At 35.7% G+C, this 23,776-nt stretch overlaps 1 protein-coding gene across 5 annotated transcripts in view; it reads left to right on the forward strand.

Annotated features, from left to right (window-relative positions):
* LOC146396953 (uncharacterized) overlaps nucleotides 1-23,776 on the forward strand; it is an 866,748-nt gene that overhangs the window by 788,653 nt on the left and 54,319 nt on the right. Inside the window, exon 3 of one of the 5 annotated variants that reach the window (XR_014827580.1) lies at nucleotides 6,204-8,436. The exons of the other annotated variants lie outside the window; for them this stretch is intronic. The gene's annotated coding sequence lies outside the window, so the exon portion shown is untranslated. Of the gene's footprint in view, nucleotides 1-6,203; nucleotides 8,437-23,776 lie in introns of those variants that run through there. 5 annotated transcript variants of the gene reach the window in all.

Genomic DNA, 23,776 nt, shown 5'->3' on the forward strand with positions numbered 1-23,776 from the left:
CCCTATCCTGGGAACTTGCATATGCCACACCTGCAGCCCCCCAAAAAATATGGAACCCACCCAGAATTGCCAGAATAATCCTGAGTGGAAAAAAAAAAAAAAAAACGAGCAGGAGACATAACTCTGCCAGACTTCAGAAATACTACAAAGTTACTATAATCAAGACAGTGTGGCACTGGTACAAAAACTGATATATGGACCAACGGAACAGAATAGAGAGCCCAGAAATAAGCCCAGACACCTATGGTCAATTAATCTTCGACAAAGGAGGCAAAAATGTGACATGGGAAAAAGATAGTTTCTTCAGTAAGTGGTGCTGGGAAAACTGTATAGCCACATGTAAATCAGTGAAACTAGAACACACCCTCACACCATGCACAAAAACAAATTCAAAGTGGCCCAAAGACTTAAATGTAAGACAAGATACCATAAAACTCCTAGAAGAGAACACAGGGAAACATTCTCTGACATCAACCATAGGAATGTTTTCTTAGGTTAGTCTCCCAAGGCAATAGAAATAAAAACAAAAATAAACCCATGGGACCTAATCAGTTACACTTTTGCACAGAAAAGGAAACCATAAAAAAAGAAAAGAAACAAAACAAAAAACGAAAAGACAACCTATGGAATGGGAGAAAATAGCTGCAAATGATGCAACCAAAAAGGGCTTAATCTCCAAAATATATAAGCAATACATTCAACTCAACAGCAAAAAAAACAAAAAACAAAAAACAAAAAACGAATAACCCAATTGAAAAATGGGCAGAAGACCTAAAGAGACATTTCTCCAAAGAAGATGTACAGGCAGCCAAGAGGCACATGAAAAAATTCTCAACATCACTAATTATTAGAGATATACAAATGCAAACTACAATGAGGTACCACCTCATACTAGTCAGAATGGCTATCATTACTAAGACTGTAAATAACAAATGCTGGAGAGGTTGTGAAGAAAAGAGAAACCTCATGCACTGTTGGTGGGAATGTAAATTAGTACAACCACTATGGAAACAGTATGGCGGTTCCTCAGAAAACTATGTATAAAACCACAATATGATCCAGCAATCCACCTCCTGAGGACAAAACTTTCATTCAATGAGATAATGCACCCCTGTTTTCATTTCAGCAGTATTCACAATAGACACAACATGGAAACAACCTAAATGTATGGTATATTTACACAATGGAATACTACTCAGGCATAAAATAGAACAAAATGATGCCATTTGCAGCAACATAAATGAAACAAGAGATTCTCATACTAAGTGAAGTCAAAGTGAAAGACAGATACCATGATATCACTTATATGTGGAATCTAAAATATGGCACAGATGAACCCATGTACAGAACATAAACAGACTCACAGACACAGAGATCAGATTTGTGGTTGTCAAGGGGGATTGGGAGGGGAAGGGTAGGGAGTGGGATGCACCAGGAGTTTGATGTTAAGAGATGCAAACTGTTACATTTGGAATGGACAGACAATGCAGTCCTGCTGTATAGCACAGGGAACTGTGTCCAGTCACTTGTGATGAAGCATGAGAAAAGATAATGAGAAAGTGTGTGTATTGATGTACTGGGCCACTTTGCTGAACAGCAGAAATTGACAGAACAATATATATCAACTATAATAAAATTTTAAAAAATAATAAAATTGAAATAAATGTATGCTATTATGCTGAATAGATAAGGGCTTTAATTTTATATCTACCTTTGTCTTTTTCAGTTCTCACCACGAATCCACAGAGATACATTTTCCTGAAGGCTATAGAATCAGTCTTACCTACATAATCATCTATTTCAGTGTTTCTATCTGAATACCTTTTATTGGCAGAATACCATAACCTGACATCCACAGGACAGAAAAGGAATAATTTAAAAGTGATTGTGATGCCCTTTTGTGGCAGCATGGGTGGAACTGGAGATTCTCATGCTTAATGAAGTGGGTCAGAAGAGAAGGACAAACTCTATATGATATCACTTATATGTGGAGTCTAAAATATGACACAAATGATCTATCTACAAAGCAGAAACAGATCATGGACACAGAGGGCAGACTTGTGTTTGCCAGAGTGGAGGAAGAAGAGAGGGAAGCAGATGGAAAGCTTGATGTTGGTAGATGCAGACTGTTACATTTAGAATGGATGGGTGATGGGGTGTCCTGCTGTACAGCACAAGGAACTGCGTCTGGTCCCTTGGGTTAGAAGATAATGGAAAATGAAAACAAATAAATAAAAAAAATAAAGGTAACTTTTTCCAAGGTCAAAAAAAAAAATAGTGAATGTATCTTATATGTCTCTACATAAACCATCATCATTTTAAGGTTTCGATAAAAGGCCAGGCTGTGAATCATGGTTTTTAAGAACTCAGTCTCAAAGCTGAGCCACCTAAAAGCGATGAATATTAGAAAAGTCAGCATTCAAAGTTTTAATCTCTAAAAGTGGCCAGAAAATACCACAGGCTTCATAGAATTATGGTAAAGGAGGAATGATTTCCTAGTAAAGTTTGCAGTGCAGTGCCTGGACCATAGCTCTTTTCAAACACAACTTAGGTACTAGGATTATATTATTCTGAGTGCCAGAAACTGAAGGATGTCTAAGAAGTTAACATGTTATTAACAAGGGCAATCTGAAATAGTTTGATAATTTTTTCTAAGTTTTCTAAACTGGGATTTCACATCATTTTGAATTTAAAAAAAAATAAAATGAGAAGAGACCAACCTGTATAATTTACTAATTTGCAAAGTATACATGAATACCATTACACTAATATATTTTTCTATATTGACAATAAAAGTCATTAAAATAATATAAATAATAATGGTCAAGGACTTATAAATAAAGTCACTATGGAAGCTATCTTCCAGAGGCAAATTGATAACCATGCTATTTTATCTGACTGAGAAATAATTAGTTTTGTTGGTTCCCTAAGAGTTACTGTGGTTAAAGAAAACTACTGGCAGCAACACATGTTGGGTAGATATTGATTGAGCACAAGACCACAAAGTCTTTGACTTATGGAATGTAGAGACGCTATGAAGGAAACAGAGACATGTTCATCTTCTGAGAAATATTTCCTCACCTTCCTGACAGGACTGTGTTCTTTCTGTTTTAACCAGGGCTTGATCATTATAGCACTTTTCAGGGCTTGATCGTTATAACAGCACTTCTTTTCACTTATCTATAAACTCCTATTAGACTTAAGCTCCTTGGAGGATAAATCATTTTCTTTTGTTTCCTTGGTACCTGGCATAGCATTTAAAAAATAGGTGATTTTTTAAATATTCTGTTGAATATAATATCTATGAACAAGACATAGTCACTACACTGTCATGATTTGCTAAAGAATGTCAAGCTTCCCAGAATTTTGACTGTCATATGCCCAACCATTTCAATTATTTTAAACATAGAGGTAGGTAAGTAAAACTCTCTAACACAGTTATAATTTCATATGCATTAAATCAAGGTAAAGCTGATGGTCTTACAGCATATTTTATGTTACAATTAACTTATTTCCTACAGCTGAACTTAGAGATAAAAGAGAGGCAGTTTTCTACTTAGGAATGCAGGCACTTTACACTCCAGGGCTCTCATCAACATTTTTCATGCAACACTGACCATGTTAAGGGTAAGCCTGAGATTAGGCGTGCAACTGTGTTAACAATGAGAATGAAATATTAAGGGTATTAGGTATCAACTGAAAAGCTATTCAGGCTTCACCAAAGGGACAATTTATATAAGACAATCTTCCTGAAATGCAAATGATGTTTTCTAGCAACCTGTAGGACAAACGAGATCCAGTAAAGGCAGCTAACTAAGCCATGCTTAATTTATTTTAATTTCTGAAAGAATGTGCATTTGGATGGAGAGTATAAATCGATGGGTGATACAGAAAATAGACCTGAAAATGATGAAAATAAAGTTCACCTTACAGTTATTAGATGAATGCTGGACCTTAAACAACCAGATTTTAGGATGGGTGGCCTTAAACAAGTATATAACACTTCAGTGTGCTTTTCCAAGTTCAATGATTTATTTGCCCTTGTTACTAAAGGCAGTCCATGAGAGATTTAATCAAAAATACATTTTCAAAAGGCAACTGTGATATCAATAAAGAAAATCTAAACATTGTGGATAGCATTTTTATACAGATAATGCTAAGGTATTTTATATGAGAAATCACTAAGTTCCCATGATGTATTTCCATGCATTTATCATCTGTAAGAGATGCTTAAGAGAATGGAATAAAGTGAAATAAATCTATTCTTTCAGTGACATAGCAAATTAGTTGGGAAAAAAACCAAACAAATTATAAATATACATATTTAAATGTTGAAAAGACCTCTGAAAGGTCAGAGGGAGAGAATTAGGAAAAGTTGTCTTGAAAAGCAGATTATTTTAAAGACTAATACGAGCACAGCACAGGTTAGAGGAGGAAAAAAAGGCAAAGGCATTTGAGAGTAAAATCAAAGGCAAGAGAGCACAACAAATCTGTTTTGTCTGGAGGTCAATGACTTCCAGTGGGTTGCATGTGTTGCTCAAAGGATTAGGGTAGCGTGGTAATTATGGAACACAGCTCCTAAATAAAGCTGGTTAAAATCTCTGTGCCATATGTTTTTAGATATATGATTAAAATAACGAAGGAAATTTTCTGAGATAATATTTTTAATAGCTAACCCATTGAATACATACTTTTTATATATCTATCATTTCATGTAATCCTCAAAACTATACAAGGTAGATGACATTATTATCTTCATTTTGTGCAAGAGGAAATGGAGCAAGAGGAGTTGGAAATGGAGCAAGAGAAGTTGAATAACTAGCTCATGTTACACAGGTAGTTATACAGTGAGAGTTCAAACCCAGTCTGGTTCCAGAAGGCATTTTCATGATTTTAAGCCATTTTTTCCTTTTAAGAGAGCTGTTCCAGAAGTCTGTTTGCTTTTAACAGTAACAGATCATATCCCAACAAAATAAGACCAACTTAAAGCTAAAAACAAGCCATTTTCAGTACAATATGAAGAAATGCATGAAGAAATGTTACCCTCTTCACCTCTAAAGATCCTAAATCACTATTGGTAAATTCTTTGGTCTCTTCACATAATTATAGATTATGCATTTATATTCAGAGCCATTGAATTGAAAATAAGTCTTGATTTTGTTCAAGTGAGACACAAAGTAGAATAAATACATAACTTACAAATTATCTTCCAAATAGTACCCATTCTCTCCCAACACTCAGATACATATAACTTAAACCTAAAAATGGTTATAAAATATAGCCTGTAAAAGAATAATTTTCTAGTAGAAAGCCTCCATGTATGAAAGAATGAGATTAATAGTTTCGAAGTGGAAGAAAGGAAAACACTTTGGTTTTTCATGTCTTAAAATATATACTGTTATACAAGTAAGAGCTTCCTGACATCTCTAAGATATACAATTTCAAAGAAATTCTAGAGAAATGCAGACCTAATTCTCATCATTTACCATATAATTAGAGGTTTTATATCAAAGGGATGAGTGTATTTTTATACAAGTAGTTATGAGAGTTTAATGTGGTAGAATCTCATTTTCTTTGTGTTTAGGATTCTGCTTATTAATTTGGTCTTCTACAACTTTCAAAATGTTCTATTTCACTTGCTATAGTCCTTTTTAATGATAGAATGGTTTTATAAAGTTTTTATCTTCCTCTATTTTCATTATTTTATTCTAAGACCATAAGTAGCATATTCATATTTTGTTTCTATATTAATCTTTTCTTCAATCTCATTGTTTTATATATATATATATTTATATATATTTTTGTCTTTTTGCTATTTCTTGGGCCGCTCCTGCGGCATTTTATAACTACTTGTATAAAAATACACTCCTGAGGTTCCCAGGCTAGGGGTCGAATCGGAGCTGCAGCCACCAACCTACGCCAGAGCCACAGCAATGGGGGATCCGAGCCGCATCTGTAACCTACACCACAGCTCACAGCAATGCCGGATCGTCAACCCACCAAGCAAGGGCAGGGACTGAACCCGCAACCTCATGGTTCCCAGTTGGATTCGTTAACCTCTGCGCCACCACGGGAACTCCTAGTTTTTTATATTTTAAAAATATCTGCATACCAAAATCTATATGAATTTTCTATTGCTATTCTACCAAATTACTATAAACTGTTTAAGACAATACAAATTGATTTTTTCACATTTTCTGCAGATAAGACATTAGAGTGGTCTCAATTGAGTCCCCTTCTTAGCATCTAACAATACGGAAATCATGGTGTCACCAGGACTGCAGTTCATGCTGGAAGCTATAGGTAAGAATCTGCTTCCAAGCTCATTTGGGTGGTTGGTTAAATCAAGCCCCTTGTATTTGTAGGACCAAGGTCTTCATTTCTTTGTTAACTATAAGCTGGTAGTTATGTTTTGCTCTTAAAGGCTTGCATTCCTTCTTAGGCTTTACATGTGGCCTTCTCCAATATGAGCAAGTCAAGGCCAATTCATTTTAATTCTCTTTGACTTCAATTTCTGTCAAATCTCTCTCACTAAAGGAAGATATTAGTCAAACATGGGAATGGTTTATGTTTTAGACTTACCTGACAAAAAATCTATAAGTATATAAGAGGAATTAATGATATGAACTATATTAATCTAATTATGATGTGTAGAACACTAGACTGAAAAATGGCAGTATCCATACATTTTTAGCTATATGTGAAATGTTCATGAAGATAGACAAGTGTCAATGGATTTTGAGTTTAGGGAGATAAAGAAAATGCAATGTTTTCAAGAAACTAGAGAACTTTATGTGCTTTTTAGAAGGATGAAAATGTTTAAAATCAAGATTATTTTCCACTTAATGTAGGTGAACTAACTTTAAAATCTCAACGTAATCGTAAAGAAGGATATGATATGATTAGAAGAAATATACAAATTTCATTTTAAAATATTATAATTCAGATAAGATTACATAGAAAATATGGGTAGCACTGTATATATTACAGGAATTAAATTTATAATAAAAAATATTTCCATGGAGTTCCCTTTTTACCTCAGCAGTTAATGAACCTGACTAGGATCCATGAGGATGTGGGTTCTATTCCTGGCCTTGCTCAGTGGGCTAAGGATCCATCATTCCCAGGAGCTGTGGTGTAGGTCACAGATATGGCTCAGATCCCATGTTGCTGTGGCTGTGGTGTAGGTTGGCAGATGTAGCTCTGATTCGACCCCTAGCCTGGGAACCTCCATGTGCCATGGGGGCAGCCCTACAAGCAAACTGGAATGATATATTCCCGTTCTCTTATATGAGAATATGAGTCTCCTAGGCAAGTTAATTTAAGTAGTGTGTATATTTTATCAATTACATTTAGAGTAATAATAAGCAATTAACCACCAAATATTTGATAAATGAGTAAAGGAGGGAACTCACCTCAACTGTGAGTTATTCTAAGGAATACCAAGGAATAATCATCCACAGGCATGAGCTCCCCTGGAGGCTTCCAGTTTGGAAAAGTCTGGCCCCATCTATTAGACCTGAGAAGCTTCAGGGTAAACAGAAAACAGGTGTGAAATCCCACCCATTAGCAAACAGGAGAACAAAAGTCCTCCCAGGCACATTGCTGCCTCTAATCAAATCCAGAGAGAAAAGCCCACCCACCAGAGGGACAATATTCACCTCCGCCTACGTGTGGTCACAAACAAGTCCCTCCCATCAGAAAGCCTGTAACAAGCCCCTGCATCAACTTCCCCACAAGAGGGCAGACACCAGAAGCAAGGAAGCCACAACCCTCTAGCCTGCAGAAAGGAGACCTCACAGAAAGCTAGAGGAAATGAAACAGCAGAGAAATATGAGCCAGATTGAACAAGACAAACACTGCCAACACACAAACAGCTAAGTGAACTCAAGATAAACAACCTCATGAAAAAGACTTTAGAATAATAACAAAGACGACCCAAGATTTCAGGGGAAAAAAATGAGGAAAAGATCAAAAATTACAAGACACACTGAATGAAGAAATAGATTTAAAGGTTAAACAAACAGATGCAAAATACAATAACTGAAATTAAAAATTCATTAGAAGGAATGAATAGTAAAAGACATGAGGCAGAAGAACAAATAAGCAAGACAGAAGACAGACTGGTGGAAATCAATGACATGGAGCAGAATGAAGAAAACAGAATTAAAAGAAATGAGGACAGTCTAAAGAGAATTCTAGGACCACTTTAAATGCACCAAAATTCACAATAATGGTGCCTGAGACAGAGAAATGAGAGATAAAGGGCCAGAGAAAATATTTGAAGGGATAATAGCCTAAAATATCCCATGATGGGAAAGGAATCACTCACTCAAATCCTGGAAGGAAAACAAACACCATATAGAATTAAGCCAAGGAGGAACACCCTGAGACACATACTAATAAAACTGACAAAAGTTAAAAACAAAGAGAAAATATTGAAAGAAGCTAGGGAAAACAACAAATAACATACAAGGGTATCCCCATAAGGTTATCAGCTGATTTTTCAGGAGAAACTCTGCAGGCCAGAAGGGGGTAGTGTGGTATACTTAAACTAGTAAAAGGGAAAAAAATCTCCAACTAATAACACTCTCATTCAGAAGGCTGAATGAAAGGGAAAAAACTTCCAACTAATAACACTCTCATCCAGAAGGCTCTCATTCAGATTTGAAGGAGAAATCAAAAGCTTAAAAGACAAGCAAAAGTTAAGAGAATTCAGCACCACTAAACCAGATTTACAACAAATACTAAAGGAACGTTTCTGGGTGGAAAAAGAAAAGGTCACAACTAGAAATAAGTAAATCACAAATTAGGAGTTCCCACTTGTCTCAGTGTCTCCATAGTCTCCATGAAGATGTGGGTTCTCTCCCAGGCCTCACTCAGTGAGTTAAGGATCTAGCACTGCCACAAGCTGCAGTGTAGGTTGTAGATATGGCCAGATCTAACCCAAACAGCCAAAAGACCCACAACAGCTAAGGCAATCCCAAGAAAGAAAAATGGAGCTAGAGGAATGAGATTATACTACAAAACTACAGTCATAAAAACAGTATGGTCCTGGTGCAAAACCAGAAATACAGGTCAATGGAAAAAGAGAGAAATCCCAGAAATAAACCCATGCACAAATGGTCGACTAATCTATGACAAAGGAGCAAGAATGTACATGGGAGAAAAGAAAGTCTCTTCAATAAGTGATGCTGGGAAAATAGGACAACTACATGAAACAGAGTGAAATTAGAATATTCTATAACACCATACACAAAAAAAACCACAAAATTAATTAAATATCTAAATACAAGACCAGATACTATAAATCTGTTAGAGGTAAAAATAGGCAGAACACTCCCTGACATCAACTGCAAGAACATCTTCTCAGATCTACCTCTTACCATAATTAAAATAAAAGCAAAGATAAACAAACTTAAACTTAAGTTTTTTTTCACAGTAAACCATAAACAAAATGAACAGGCAACGCACAGAATGGACGAAGTATCTTCAAATGAAGTGACCAAAAAGAAATTAATCTCCAAAATACAGATCTATACAGACATTGCTCCAAAGACATACAGATGCTACATGAAAAGATGCTCAACATCACAAATTATTAGATGTACATATAAACTACTATGAGGTACCACCTTATACCAGTCAGAGTGTCATCATCAAAAAGTCTATAAATAATAAGTACTGGAGAGGGTACAGAGAAATGGGAACCCTCTGACACTGTTGGTGGAATGTAAAATGGTATAGCCACTAGGAAAACAGTATGGTGTTTCCTCAAAAACTAAAAATAGAACTACCATATGATCCAGCAATCTCACTCCTGGGCATTTATCTGGAGAAAACCATAATTTGAAAAGATACATGAATCCCAATGTTTATTGCAGCACTATTTACAATAGTGAAGACAAGGAAACAGCCTAAATGTCCATTCATAGAGGAAATGATGTAGAGGATATGGTACATATATACAATGGAATACTACTCAGCCAAAAAAGAATGAAATAAATGTCATTTGCAGCAACGTGGATAGACCTAGAAATTACCATAGTTAGTCGCACAGTGAACAAAAAACATCATATAAGATCACTTATATGTGTAATCTAAAAAAAGGATTAAAATGAAATTATTTACAGAATAGAAAGAGAATTATAGACCTTGAAAACAAACTTATGGTTTCCAGTGGGGACAGATGGCTGGGGGCATGTACTGGGGGTTTCAGATTGAAGGAGAATGGATGTGTGTATACATATAAGTGAATCACCTTGGTGTACAGCAGAAATTATAACAACACTGTAAATCAACTATACCTCAATAAAACCATAAAAAACTCAATGAATCAAAATAATAAAAACCATAACTACTACTTGAATCTAGCAAGGTTAGAGAATACAGTCAGTCAGAGAGGCAATCTATTTAAATTGGAAACTTAAAATCACAGTTAAAATAGCAAAGTAATATAAAGCTAAAATGCTCCAAAAGCATGAGAAAACAATGGAGAATTTAGATATAAACTAGAAAGCTGGAAATCCACAAGTACAGTATAGGTTTTACTTCTGTAATCTTTGCTTAAGTAGTGCTGATAACTGTTGGGATCCAGTTAAAGGCACCCCACTTTTTTTTTCCATTTTGATCAGGGATATTCAGAATTCCATTCTAAAACCATCTATCAGCTGAATTACAGTGACCCACTCAGACTTTATTACAGTTTAACAGATCTGAAAACTCATCTCAAAGTAATCAGAAGGGAAAATTTCCCCTTTCTGTGACAATGAATTATTTTATTTTACTGGACACAACGAGGCTACTCACCTTTCTTGTTCAATTTCTACAGATAACAAACTCTAGTCATGTCCAGATTGGAATTAGTTTGGAGCCAAAAGCTAACTGATTACTAATCAGCCAGAATATTGGCTCCAAAAAAATCTCAAGTATTTCCAAATAAGTTAATAGTTATTTTATAGTAAATTTCTCTGGTGCTCATTTGATCAGAAGGTGCCAAGTAAATCAAGATTCTAAATCCACTGTGTGAGAAGTAATGGTATTATGTCTATCTTGCAATCTACCAGATTAATCATTTAGGTAAAGAGCAAAACAATTTATAATTCTTAACAGGGTAAATATCTTTTAACCACTCCCTATAATTTCTCTAGAATATTATGTGCTAGATGTTCTCCATCTAGATTTTTAAACACATAAAAATTTGCATTCTTTAAATACTTAAACATGTTACATCCTATGTGGATGTATTAATTAGATCACCATTTGCACAGAATAAACAATATTAAAATATTATTAAACAAATTCCAAAGGCAGGGGAAATATGTGTCAGCACCTACTTAATATAATTAGTAACTTAAAATGAAGGTTTCAATGAGAGCTTCATTTTATTCATTTAAAAAAGAAAGGGACTCTGCCTACCACTTTTGGGTACATTCAAGAAGAGATATTGATTTGCTAGTACATTAGGCAAACATTTCTCTGAAGTCTTTTTATCCTTTCAGAGGAGCAAAATTCATTATTTATTTATTGTTCTTATATAGATTGCAGGTGTACAGCATTATACTTTGTTGTTTGCATACACTGCAGAGTGATAATAGCAAGCCTAGTTAAGTCTTGTTACCATTCAACACCAATGTTACCAATTGTAATTGACCCTCTGTACCCACCCATTCCCCAGCCTATTTCCCCTCTGGTCACCACTTTACCCTTCTGTCTCTATCTCTTCAGGAAAAGAGAAGAAACACAGACAGACACACACAGAAAAACTCTTACCTACTTTAAGCATATCCATTTGGGAAAACACATAATACTATTTTAATAGCTTGCATTAGTTTTCTGTTCCTGTGTAATAAGTTACCACAAATTAAGCAGCTTAAAACACTGTTGTCTCGGAGTTCCCATCGTGGCTCAGTGGTTAATGAATCTGACTAGGAACCATGAGGTTGCAGGTTCGATCCCTGGCCTTGCTCAGTGGGTTAGGGATCTGACACTGCCATGAGGTGTGGTGTGGGTCGCAGACTTGGATCCCATGTTGGCTCTGGCTCTGGCGTAGGCCGGCAGCTATAGCTCCGACTCGACCCCTAGCCTGGGACCCTCCATATGCTGTGGGAGTGGACCAAGAAAAGACAAAAAACAAAAACAAAAAAACCCACTATTTTCTCCTAGTTTTTATGAGTCAACAATCCTGGCAAAAGTTCTCTGAGTCTTTTCTCAATGTCACAAAGTATAATTACGGTATTGACCAGGGTTGAAATCTCATCTGAGGCTTGGTGGGTGACCTCTTCCAAATTCATGTAGGATATTGGCAGAATTCAGTTCTTTTCTGTTGTAGGACTGTGGCTGTAGCCTAAGGAGCCACCTGACTCTACAGGTAGTTAATAGCATGCCTATTTGCTTTCATCCTAGTGCTGAGTAGGAGAGCAATCTTTCAGTTTCTTTTAAAGGACTCATCTGATTAGGCCAAGCCAACCCAGGATTATCTCCTTTTTGATCAACCCATAGTTAACTGGTTAATGAGACAAGATGGCAGGGTAGAAGGACCTGAGTTCATTTCCTCTCAGGAAAACACAAAAATCACAACTAACTGCTAAGCAACCACTGACCAAAAAAAAAAAAAAAAATTGTAACCTACCAAAAAAAAAAAAAAAAATAGTCTCCATCCAAAGACACAGAAGAAGCCACACAAGATGGTGGTAGTGGTACTTTCAAATACCAGTGAGCAAGCCACAGATTAAAATGTAATTATAATCACAGAGGTTCTCCTACAGGAGAGGGAGTTCCAAGCCCCATATCATGCTCACTAGCCTGGGGCTTTTGCATCAGAAGGATGAGGCCCCAGAGCATTTGGCTTTGAAGACCAGTGGGGCTTGAGTGAAGTTCAACAGAACTGGGGGAAATGGACTCCATTTTTGGATGATGCATGCAAGGTTTCACATGCAATGGTACCAAGGGCAAGCAGTGAGTCAATAGGAACCTGGGCCAGATCTACCCGCGGGTTGGAAGGTCTCTTGGGGAGAGTTAGGGTCAGTTGTAGTTCATGGTGTTCAAAAAATAGCCAGAAGATTTAAAGAAAAAGATTGAACAATACAATAACTAAAGTGAAAAATACACTAGAAAGAGTCAATAGAAGAATAAATGAGGCAGAAGGATGGGAAAGTGAGCTGGAAGACACAATGGTGGAAATCATGGCCACAGAAAAGAATGAAGAGTAAAGAATTAAAAGAAATAAGGACCATTTAAGAGACTACTCAGTCAACATTAATTGCACCAATGTTTGCATTATAGGTGTCTCAGAAGGAGAAGAGGGAAAGAACCAGAGAAAGTATTTTAAGAGATAATAGCCAAATGCTTCCCTAATATGGGAAATGAAATGCTCAAGCCAGGATGCTCAGAGAGTTCCATACAGAATAAACCCAAGGAGAAACTTCCCAAGACACATACTAGTCAAACTGACAAAAATCTAAAGACAAAGAGAAAATATTTACAGCAACAAGGGAAAAGTAACAAATAGTCCTAAGGTTATTAGCTGATTTTTCAGCAGAAAATTTACAGACCAGAAGGGAGTGTCATCATATATTTAAAATGATGAACGGGAAAAACCGACAACAAAAAATACTCTACCCTGCAAGGTTCTCATTGATTTTCAACACAGAAATCAAAAGCTTTACAGACAAGCAAAAGCTAAGAGAATTCGGCAGCACCTAACTACTTTTACAACAAATGTTAAGGAACTTCTCTAGGTATAAAAGGCCACAACTATGAGCAAGAAAAGTAAGAATGGGAAGCTTACCAGTAAATGTAAACATATAGAAAATGTGGTAAATTATCCAAACACAAATATCATATCAAAACCAGCAATTTTGAGAAGAGGATAATACAGTGTAGGATAATGGAAATAAACCACCAACTTAAAACAATCTTGTGTAGGAGTTCCCACTGTGGTTCAGTGGGTTAAGAAACTGAGTAGTATCCATGAGGATTTGGGTTTGATCGCTGGCCTCGCTCAGTGGGTTAAGGATCCATCATTGCCACCAGCTGAGGTACAGGTTGCAGATGTGGCTCAAATCAGGTGTTGCTGTGGTTCCAATTCAACCCCTAGCCTGGGAACTACCACATGCAGCCTTAAAAATACAAGATAAAAAAACCAAAAATCCCAAAATCTTGTGTGTGTATTTATATGTATATATGTTGTGTCTCTCTCTCATGAGGAAGAACATGAGAGACTGCTATATCAAACATCATGGTAACCACAAACCAAAAATCTGCAATTGAACCTACACAAAAAGAAAAAGAGATCCAAGCACAACACCAATTGATAGTCATCAAATCAAAAGAGAAAAGAACCGAAGAGGAAGAAGACCTCCCCAAACAAATCCAAAACAATTAACAAGACAGCAGTAAGAAGATACTAACAATAATTACCTTAAATATAAATGGATTAAATACCCTAACCAAAAAACACACTAGTTGAATGGATACGAAGACTATAGATATAGTCATAATATCTACAAGAGACCCACTTTAGATCTAGAGACACACACAGACTGAATGTGAGAGGATGGAAAAAGTTATGCCATGCAAATGGAAATCAAAGAAGGCTAGAGTAGCATTTCTCACATCAGACAAAATAGACTTTAAAACAAAGATGGTTACAAAAGAAATAACATACATATAATGTTCAAAGGATCAATCTAAGAAGATATGACAATTGTAAATATACATGAACCCAACAGAAGAGCATCCCAATATATAAGGCAACTCCTATAGCCATAAAAGGAGAAATGAACAGTAACACAATAATAGTGAGGATTTTAATACTCCAATTATATCAATGGACAGATCATCTAGACAGAAAATCAATGAAGAAACACAGGCCTTAAATGATGCATTATACCAGATTAACTTAATTGGTATTTATAGAATACTCCATCCAAAAGCAGCAGAATACATATTCTTCTCAAGTCCACATGGAATATTCTCCAGTGTGGATCAAATCTTGGGTCACAAATCAAGCCTCAGTAAATTTAAGATAATTGAAATCATATCAAACATTTTTTCTGACCACAAGATTAGAAATCAAACACAAGAAAAAAAGCTGCAAAACCCACAAACGTATAAAGGCTGAACGATATGATACTAAACAATCAATGGATGACTGAAGAAATCAAAGGGGAAATCAAAATATACCTAGAGATAAATGACAACAAAGATATGATCCAAGACCTATGTGACAAGCAAGCAGTTATAAGAGGGAAGTTTATAGCAATACAAACCTCAGGAAATAAGAAAAATCTCGAACAACCTAACTTTACATCAAAGGCAACTAGTGAAAGAAAAACAAAACCCAAAGTGAGTAGAAGGAAAGAAATCATAGAGATCAGAGGAGAAATAAATGAAATAGAGAAGAAAATTTAAAAAAATCAGTGAAACTAAAATATGATACTTTGAAAATATTAACAAAAGTTTATAAATCTTTAGTTGGACTCATCAAGGAAAAAAGGGAGAGAGCCCAAAGCAATGAAATTAGAAATTAAACAGAAGTTATAATAGATGTTCCCAAAACACAAAGGATCATGAGACTACTATGAGCAACTATATGCCAATAAAATAGACAACCTAGAAGAAATGGACAAATTCTTAGAAAGGTACAATCTTCTAAGACTGAACTAGGAAGAAATAGAAAAGATGAACAGACCAATCATAAATACTGAAATTGAAACTGATTTAAAAACATCAAAAAAAAAAAATCCAGGACCAGATGGCTTCATAGGTGAAGACTATCAAATACTTAGAGAAGAGTTAACACCTATCCTTCTGAAACTCTTCCAAAAAACTGCAGAAGGAAAACTCCCAGATTAATTCTATATGACCACCATCACCCTAATATCAGAATCAGATAAAGATACCACAATATAGAAAGCTATGGCCCAATATCATTGATAAACATATGCACAAAAATCCTCAACGAATTATTAGTGAAACAAATACAACAATACATTAAAAGGATCATATACCATGATCAAGTGTGATTTATCCAAGGAAACAAGGATTTTTTCAATGTCTGCAAATCAGTATGATACACCACATTAACAAATTTAAGAATTAAAAACCATATAATAATGGATGTACACAAAGCCTTTCAAAAATTTCAACAACTTTTTTTTCTTTTTCTTTTTTTTTTTCTCTTTTTGTCTTTTTGCCATTTCTTGGGCTGCTACCACAGCATATGGAGGCTCCCAGGCTAGGGGTCTAATTGGAGCTGTAGCCACCGGCCTATGCCACAGCCACAGAAATGTGGGATCCAAGCCGCATCTGTGACCTACACCACAGCTCACAGCAATGCCAGATCCTTAACCCACTGAGAAAGGCCAGGGATCAAACCAGCAACCTCATGGTTCCTAGTCGGATTCGTTAAACACTGAGACACGACAGGAGCTCCTCAACACCCATTTTTGATTAAAAAAAAAACCCTCCAGAAAGTGGGCATGGGGGAACCAACCACAATGTAATAAAGGCCAAGGCCATGTATGACAAATCCATAGCTAACATCATTCTCAATGGTGAAAAGCTGAAAGATTTCCCACTCAGATCAGGAACAAGACAAGGATGTCTACTCTTTCCACTTTTACTCAGTAGAGTTTTGGAAGCCCTAGCCATGGCAATCAGAGAATAAAAAGAAAGAAAAGGAATTCAAATTGGATGGGAAGAAATGAAATTATAACTATTTGCAGATAACATGAAAATCCCTATACATAGAAAATCCTAAAGCTATTAGCAGAAAACTCTCAGAGCTCATCAATGAATTTGGTAAAGTTTCAGGATTCAAAGTTAATACACAGAAATCTATTACATTTCTATATACTAACAGTGAAATATCAGAAAGAGAAAATAAGAAAATCTGATTTGCCATCACACCAAAAAGAATAAAGTATCTAGAAATAAACCGACCTAAGGAGGCAAAAGACTTGTACTCTTATAAACTTTAATACCCTTTGGGAAAAAAATCAGAGATGACACAAGCATGGAAAGTTATACCATGCTTAGTATATCTTCCATTGTCTGGAAGAATCAATATTGTCAACAGGACTATACTACCCAAGGCAATCAAACCCAAATAGCATTTTTCACAGAACTAGAATATAAAATATCTATCTATCCATCTATCATCTATATAAATTTGTACAGAAACACAAAAGATTCTAAATAGCCATGTCAATTTTGAAAAAGAAAAAGGGAGCTGGAGTATCTGGCTTCTTAAGATTATACTATAAATCTATAGTAATCAAAACATTTTGGTACTAGCAGAAAAACAGAAATATTGTTCAATGGAACAAGATAGAAAGCCCAGAAATAAACCCACACATCTACGGTCAATTAATCTAGGACAAAGTTGGCAAGAATATACAATGGAGAAAATATAGTCTCTTCAATAAGTGGTACTGGAAAGCTATATACAAAAGAATGAAATTGGAACACTCTATAACACCATACATAAAATAAGCAAATGGGAAAGCATACACACTGGTAATTATTAAAGAACTGAAAATTCTAACTACAATGAGGTATCATCTCATACCAATCAGAATGGCCATCATCCAAGTGTCAAATAATAAATTCTTGAGAGAGTGTGCAGAAAAGTGAGCCCTCCTACACTGTTGGTGGGAATGTAAATTGGTACAACTGCTATGGAGAACAGTATGGAGTTTCTTTCAAAACCTTAATATAAAATTACTGTATAATCCATCAATTCCAGTCCTGGACATAATTCAAAAAGGTACATGCACACCAATGTCATTACAGCACTATTTCCAATAGTTAAGACATGGAAGCAACCTGAATTCCATCAACAGAGGAATGGATAAAGAAGATGTAGTACATAAATACAATGGAATTTTACTCAGCCATGAAAAAGAATGAATAATGCCATTTTTAGCAACACAGATGGACTTAGAGATTATCATACTAAGAGAAGTATCACTTATATGAGGCATGTAATAAAAAAACTGATACAAATGAATGTATTTACAAAATAGAAATAGACTCAGAGTTGGGAAACAAACTTATGGTTACTAATGGGGAAAGGTGGGGGGAGGGATAAATTTGCATATTTTGCATTAATCTATATACACTATTATATATAAAATAGATAATCAACAAGTACCTACTATATAGCACAGCAAACTCTACTCAATATTATGTAATAATCTGGAAAAGAAATCTGAAAAAAGAATGGATATATGTACATGTATAATAGAATCACCTGGCTATACACCTGAAAGTAACACAATATTATAAATCAATTCCATTTCAATTACATCTGCAGATTAAATCTTTGTCACACAACCTAATCCTAAAACTGATACACATGACATTCATGGGTCCTGCCAACACTCAGTTGGGAGCGAGAACTATACAAGGCATAAAAAAGAAGGGGTAGGGAAATCAGGGGACCATCTTAGAGTTCTTCTTACAAAAGAAGACTATTTTGCCATATATAAAAAATAAAGTCCTGTAATCATTTATGTCTTCTAGGGCATATGAATGATTGAACAAACTCACATCAAAATTAAAGCAACCTGCATTTTCCTAAGGTGCTAGCCACGTGTGTAGGTGCTCTGCTCAGATCACTTGGTAGTAATTTGCCTGATCTTGACCTGTTCCCTTATCTCCTCTCACCACTTTCTGGAGTTTCTTAATTACTTTTCCTGATTTCCATTTTTTACCTGTTTATGACTCTTGCCTATAACAATCTACATTTTATCCATCTTTTATTCTCCTCTCTCATAGCAAAGTTTCAGAACTAAGAAGACTCCATGTGCCAGAGTTTGTGGTACTAGTGTTCAAGGACATATTTAAAAAAAGAAAAAAGAAAAAAAAGGGAAAAAAAAGTGCCCAAGCCTGTTCTTATTCCGATGTAAAGCTGGAAAAACACATATTTAACCTCTCAATTGATTGGGCAGTTAGAATTGGCCATGTGATACAGTTCTGCTCGATGAGACTCAAAAGGAAGTCTGCCAAAAGGCTTTTGGAAAATAATACACTGTCTCTGATTTCATTTCTGGCATTGTAAATCTCTGTTAACTACACAGGACCCTGGGGTAAAGAGCATGAAGAAATTTAGCAAACAAGCACAGAAGAGCATATGGATAAAAAAAGACTAGGTCCTGGGTCCTTTTGATACTGTTGGACAGCCAAATGAAAACCAAACATTTACAAAGTTCTTTTAATGGGAGAAGATAATTTTTTAACTGAGGGATTGTGTAACAGAAGGAGCCCATCACCCAGCCTTTATGAGGAAAGGGTTTTGCATCCTTAAACCAAAAGAAATAGCATCTAATGTGATCCTTTAAGCCTTTCAGTTTTAGCACTTTTTTTCTCTTTCCTTGCACAGAAAATCTCACCAAAAAGTTGGGTGGATGGTGGGAGATGCCAGTGCAATTTGACATTTTATCCAGAACCACTCCCACTCCTTGCTTCCAGTCTGTAAATTTTGGTCCTTAATTATGGTCCATATAACTGTGCTCCTTCACATTATGGAATTTTTCTCTCTGAAAAGTTTCAAGACTTGTTATGCTTCCATCCAAATTGGCTTATACAACAAATATCAGTATTTGTCTGAAATTTTATAATAGAGTTTAAGCTCATTCATTTGAAATTGTGGTCTCTGATTCTGTGATTATATACCTTCTGATTTTTGTAATTAATAAGGCTGTTTTCTGGTTAGAGCGTAAGAAAAAACAATTGGCAATATCACCCAATGACAAATGTCACATTTTCAAAGTAATTGATCCACAGAGGTAAGCATTTGTAAGATTATACTCAATATTTTTCATGGATGACATTTAATTGACTAAAGAAATACAAATCATGCCTGCATTTATGGATGAATTGCTTTCTAAAATGAGGGTTCACATTGCCTGAGACTTAAATGAAATGACAAGAGGGCAGTATAAATCAAACATTTAAATTATATAAGATACTTACCAACTATGTAATATTGGTATAAGTGAGTATTTTGATTTTTTTGTTTTTATTTTAGGACTTCACCTGTGGCATATAGAAGTTCCTAGGCTAGGGGTCGAATCGGAGCTATAGCTGTCAGCCTACACCACAGCAACACCAGATCTGAGCTGCATCTGAGACCTACACTGTAGCTTGCAGCAATGCTAGATCCTTAACCCACTGAACAAGACCAGGGATTGAACGCTGGTCAAGGATATTAGTTGAATTCTCAACCTGATCAGCCACAATGGGAATTCCTAAATGAGTATTTTGAACATAATTTGATCAAGAGAGGAAGAAACTGCACCAAATAACTAAGAAAAAATTAGAGACATGTCTTGTGATTTCTAATTAGAAAGATGGATCCATTAAGCTATTAGGAACATGAAAATCCCAATAACAGAAAAACGGGATCAAGAAAGGGCATTGGTGTGATCCAATTTCAAGGAAGCTAAGATACATAATTTTTTCATATATTTATTTGAAAACACAAATTACTTTTCTTCAAAAAACTTTCCCAAATAGTTTTCTGATGAAAAAAATGCTATCCCAACATATAGGTATGTTTTTTGTTTAATGAAGTATAGTTGATGTAAAATGCTATATAAGTTATAGGTGTACAATATAGCGATTCACACTTTTTAAAAGCTACACTCCCTTTATAGTTATAAAATATTGGGCACATTCCCTCTGTTGTACAATATATTTATATAGCCTTTTTTTGGGGGGGGGGGTTTAGGGCGGTTCTTGTGGCATATGCAAGTTCCCACGCTAGGGTTGAATTGTGGCTGCAGCTGCTAGCTATGCCACAGCCACAACAATGCAGTACCCAAGCTGTATCTGCAACCTACACCACAGCTCACAGCAATACCGGATTCTTAACCCACTGAGCCAGGCTAGGGATCAAATCCTCATCCTTGAGGATTCTAGTCAGGTTTGTAATCCACTGAGCTACAACAGGATCTCCCTCATATACCTTATTTTATTTTATTTTTATTTTTATTATTTTTTTTGTCTTCTTGCCTTTTGTGGGGCCGTTCCTGTGGTTTATGGAGGTTCCTAGGCTAGGGGTCTAATTGGAGCTATAGCTGCTGGCCTTCACCAGAGCCACAGCAAAGCGGGACCTGAGCCACGTCTGCGACCTACACCACAGCTCAGGCAACGCTGGATCCTTAACCTACTGAGCAAGGCCAGGGATCGAACCCACAACCTCATGGTTCCTTGTCGGATTCGTTAACACTGAGCCATGATGGGAATGTGCCCTCATATAGCTTATTTTATATCTAATAGTTTATACTTCTCAATACCCTACCATTTTATTGGCCCTTCTGCCTTCCCTCTCCCTGCTAGTAACCATGAATTTATTCTCCATATCAGAGTCTGCTGCTTTTTTTTTTCACCAGTTTGTTGTATTTATTACAAATCACGTGAATGATATCATGTAGTATTTTTCTTTAACTTATTTAGCATAATGCCCTCCAAGTCCACCCATGTTTCTGCAAATGACAAAAGGTCATTCTTTTTATGGCTGAGTAGTATTTCAGTGTGAGTGAGTGAGTAAGTGTGTGTGTGTATGTGTGTAATACATTGTCTTCAGCCATTTATCTGTTATGGACACTTAGGTTGTTTCTATATCTTGGCAATTGTAAATAATGCTGCTATGAACATTGGTGTACATGTATCTTTTTGAATTAGTGTTTTGTTTTTCTACTCCTATATCCCAGGAGTGGAATTGCCAGGTCTTATAATAGGTAGTTCTTTTTTTTTGAGACACCCCAAACCATTTCCCACAGTGTCTGACCCAATATATATCCCCACCACCAATGTTCACATCCTTGCCAACATATGTTACTTGTATTCTTTTCAATGACAGAAACTCTGACAGGGGTGAGGTTATCTCTCATTGCGGTTTTGATTTGCATTTTCCTGATGATCAATGATATTGAGCATCTTTTCATGTGCCTATTGGTCATCTGCATTTCTTCTTTGCCAAAATGTCTCTTCGGGTATTGTGCCCATTTTTTGATGAAGTAGTTGATGTTTTTTAATGTTAAGTTGTATGAGCTGTTGATATATACATTGGATTAACATTTTATCAGTTATATTAAGATAATACTATACTTTCTCCCATTCAGTAGCTTGTCTTCTCATTTTGTCAATGATTTCCTCTGCTTTGGAAAAGTTTTTAAAAGTTTAGCTTGTAGACTCAACAGGGAGTCTGTTTCACATGTCTGCCATCTTCTTCCTGAGACTATAAGGCTACATGAAGATATAATTAAATGAGAAAGAGTGTTGGAGTTCCCTTCGTGGTGTAGCGGAAACAAATCCAACTAGGAACCATGAGGTTGCAGATTCCATCCCTGACCTCACTCAGTGGGGTAAGGATCCGGCGTTGCCGTGAGTTGTGGTGTATGTCACAGACGTGGCTTGGATCTGGCATTGCTGTGGCTGTGGCGTAGGCCAATGGCTACAGCTCCGACTAGACCCCTAGCCTGGGAACCTCCGTATGCCATGTGCGAAGCCCTAAAAAGACAAAAAAAAAGAATACTATGTATTACGTATTATGTAAATACATAATGTTTTATAATGTGTTTTCAAAAAGGGCAGTTATATAGAATTTTTTTTCTCTCTCTGTATCTAAGAAAAAAAGCAGGATAAAAGAAAATAAAAGAGGATAAAGTCATAAGAGTAGTACTACTTTAGATAGGACATTTATTAGGAAATTTCTCTCCTAGGATATGATAACTGAATATAAATGTGAATAGTATAAAAGAAATATATCTAGGGGGACGGGCTTTTCAGGTGGAGAAAATAGGAAGTGAGAAAGGCCTGAAGTGAAAAGCAGCTTCCCATGTTTGAGCATGTGTTCTCAAATTGCGGTCCTTAGACTAGCACCACATCACCAACATCATGGAACCTGTTAGGCAAATTTTTGTCCTCTACCTTAAACCTACTAAACCAAAAACACTGGAAATGGAGCTCTGCAATCTGTACCCTAGGTGATCCTAATGTTATCTAATGTTTGAGGAGTATTGTGTTTGAAGAATAACAGTAAACAAACCTGCTGAGGCATGACAGGTGAATGGGAAAGTTTAAAGAAGTGAAGCCTGAGTTAAATAATGGAGGATTTTGCAAGGCCTTCTAAGGACTTCGGATTTTACGAATAATAGATCTTTCTCCAATCATACTATAATAGTGTATCCACTATATAAATATAAGTTTATTCATAAATGGCTACACACATAGTGTGTATGTATTATATATTATTATTATTATTATTATTCTACATAATTTGGTAAATTAAACATTATAATGATGACTCTTTGCATAATTTGCCAATATACTATGTCTGATGAGTTTATGATAAATACCATGATAAAAATTCTATATAAAGTGTTGCATTGTAAGGAAAGCATTGATTGATCCAAGTTCCCTGATGTGATATTTAAAATGAGTTAATATGTAATACAAAAACTTATATCATGGATACACGCAAACTGACCATGGATAAATATTTGTGCATGCATATTCAACCTAAGAAAGTAAATTACATCCTTAGACCTGGCAAGGGATTTGTGTACTTTAATAAGCACATTAAACAGTTTTAATGAGCACATGAGCCCTGGGGACTTTAGCTTATAACAAACAATTTTAATTGGAACTTAAATTATCCAGTGCCAAAGCAACTGTATCTCTTATATTATTGGACTTGCTGACTGCCTTCAGATGCAACTACTGTTTTCCTAAATTTCTAAGCCAGAGCTAGTAGCTTATA

Source organism: Sus scrofa, chromosome 14 (genome assembly GCF_054392235.1).
Source record: "Sus scrofa isolate SSC_HxYL_T2T_F1_AM1 chromosome 14, Sscrofa_HxYL_maternal_Yorkshire_Landrace_v2.0, whole genome shotgun sequence".
Lineage (NCBI taxonomy): Eukaryota > Metazoa > Chordata > Mammalia > Artiodactyla > Suidae > Sus > Sus scrofa.